This window comes from Hermetia illucens, chromosome 4 (genome assembly GCF_905115235.1).
Source record: "Hermetia illucens chromosome 4, iHerIll2.2.curated.20191125, whole genome shotgun sequence".
Taxonomy (NCBI): domain Eukaryota; kingdom Metazoa; phylum Arthropoda; class Insecta; order Diptera; family Stratiomyidae; genus Hermetia; species Hermetia illucens.
Genome location: NC_051852.1, coordinates 164,460,522 through 164,463,492, shown reverse-complemented (window position 1 = coordinate 164,463,492; position 2,971 = coordinate 164,460,522).

Sequence of the window (2,971 nt, the reverse complement as noted above, 5' to 3'; positions counted from 1 at the left end):
CGTTTTGTGGTTTTAATTATCTTTTGTCTCCGGAGTTTGAAAGGAGTTTAGTTCCTTGAAAGCATTGATGTCCGACATCTTGCCATATATTCCACAAGAGGTGGAACTTCACTGGATCCTATATGACTCAGACTATTTCCACCTCTTCCGGTACTCATCATCATAGGAGAGAAACATCATTAACGTAGCTCATCGTTCCCCTGCGAACAGATGCAAGCAAAGGTAAGCAGCGCTAGCCTACTGAAAAATCCTCCATCCGAGGGACAAGTTCCCTACGCAACATCGGATGCGCAACGAAGTTCTGGCGTTTATCCTACAGTCGCTACATTAGCACCACCGCACGCTTCCTCCTGTGTATCATCGACGCCCGCCACCGCTGAACCGCAGGCCCTTCCGATCTCATATCGTCCGAGCGGCCCCCAATTGAACGTCGCCTCGCCACCGAAACAGCTGTTCGTGTCAAGGCTAGCGTACTCCACTACGCCCGACGAAATTCTGGCCTATATCAGAAGCAAAACCAACTCAACTTTGTCACCTCTTTCCTGTGTGAAGCTGACGAAGGATGGCTCTCCTGACCGAGTGATAGCTTCCTTCAAAGTGACATATCCCCATGACTTCGATGCTATCGTCCAATCCTCCTTTTGGCCACAGGGGGTCTTCGTTAAGCCTTATTAGAGGTCTAAGATTCGTGAAAATTTCCGGCCCGCCCGCCTGCCTCGCCGAACTTGAATGATCAAAATGTAAGGGGTCTAAGGACCAAGCTGTCGGATTTCAATCTGCCTTAGCATTCCAACATCATGTCATCTGCATTTCTGAAACCTGGCTGGATGACAGGATTTTAGATTCTGAGCTCCTTGAAGGTTACTCTGTGTTTCGTTGTGACAGAGACTGCGTTGCGCTTGGCAAGACAACTGGCGGAGGTGCCCTAGTAGCTGTTAAGTCCCCTCTCCGTGCCGAAATCATCTTTTCCTCCTCCTCCTCCTCCTCCTCCTCCTACGATTCTGTTACCATACGTGTCCTTCCGCCAAACGTATGTCCCTTTATCATATCGTGTGTATATTTTCCCTGCCTAAGCCCGCCTTCTCTGTACGAGGATTTCTTCGACAGATTATCAGAGGCCCTAACCGTTTTGTTTCCCTCACTTCCTTTCATCCTCTGTGGTGACTTTAATCTTCCTATGCTCTCCTGGCCCGTTACACCTGGCCTTCCCTCCCTCCCTAATAACTCGACCCACCCTTCCCTTCCTCTATCCACTTTCATGTACACCTGTGGGGCCCTCCAATTTAACCTTTCTAGAAACCAATTAGATCGCACTCTTGACCTTGTCCTCTCTAACCTTCCTGTACGTTATCTTTCCCAATCCCTTCATGCTCCGTCTTACGTTGCCCCTGACGCCCATCATCCTGCTCTCGAGTTCGATGTTCAGATATCCCGACTCCACTCTCCTGTCGCTCGCAAGCCTACCAAGTTCAACTTTCGTAAGGCGAAGGGTCTGAACTCAGTCCTGGCGTCAATCAACTGGGTCCCCATGCTCTCTCCATTTACATGTAATCAAGCGCTCAACACTTTCTATACCATATTATCTGATCTTTTTCCTTGTTACGTTCCCTCCTCTCCTAAGTGCTTACGCTCTTACCCCGTCTGGTTCACCACTGAAATTCACAAAAAACTACGTCAAAAAGAGACTGCGAGAAAGAAGTTCCTGTCTTCTAGAAACGTTGCTGACTTAGTTTTTTTCAAATCCCTTCGTTCCTCGGTCAAATCTTTAATACGTAAGTCCAGACACGAATATTTGTCCAGCGTGGAAGACTCACTAAAGCGCGGAAATCTGAAACCTTTCTGGTCCCACATTCGCAACTCCCGCTGCCCCGCCCAGTTATCCCCTCCGTCCATTAAATTCTCTGGCTTCTCTGCTAACTCCCCCCAACGATCTTGTGATTTACTCTGCCGCTACTTTTCGTCAGTCTATGTTCCTCCTCCTTCCTCCGAATCCCTCCCGATAGTAGATGCAGCCTGCCCCGCATCGCCTACCATTCCTCTTCTTACTCCTATCCTTGTCGAATACCTCATTGGCGAACTTGATGCCAAGGTCGGACCTGGCTACGATGGTCTTCCAAACCTCTGATCAAAACTAGTAAGTCCATCTCCCTTCCCCTATCTCTTATTTTCAACAAAAGCCTTGAAGAGAATCATTTTCCCAGCTTGTGGAAAGAGGCTCTCATTATCCCCATTCACAAAAGTGGCGATCGTTCGCTTGCCGAGAATTACCGTCCCATTTCCCTCCTCTCCTCCTGTTCCAAAATCCTGGAAAGATATGTCAGCGACTGGTTGTCCGCCCACTTTGGCCAACACATAGTGAAAGAACAACACGGCTTCGTTAAACATAGGTCCACTGCCTCCAACCTGCTTGACTTTACCAACTTTGTCGCCAAATGTCTAAATTCACGGCAAGAAGTGCATACCATTTACACTGACTTCGCGAAAGCCTTCGACACTGTAAATCACAAGATACTTCTATCCAAACTCTCGTCCCTAAACGTTCCCATACCACTTGTTTTATGGCTTGCCTCTTACCTTTCCAACCGATCCTGCCGCGTCTCTTTTGACGGCTGTACTTCCCGCTCCTTCTCCCCCTCTTCTGGCGTCCCACAGGGGTCTATTCTGGGTCCTTTGCTATTTTTATTTTTTATTAACGATTTTCCTCCCCTCCTTACTTGTCCCTGTTTGCTCTATGCAGACGACCTTAAGCTGTTTTCCGCTATATCGTCGCCTATGGACTGTGTTTCCCTTCAGAATAACCTGGACACACTGGTTCGTTCGGAGTCACTTTCGACAATAAGCTCCGCTTTGACACCCATTGCCTCGATGTCATCAATCGAGCAGCAAAATTGTCAGGCTTTATTCTTCGCTCCTCCTCTGATTTTGACTCCATCCAACCCTCTTTAGATCTCTTCAATTCCCTTGTGAGGAA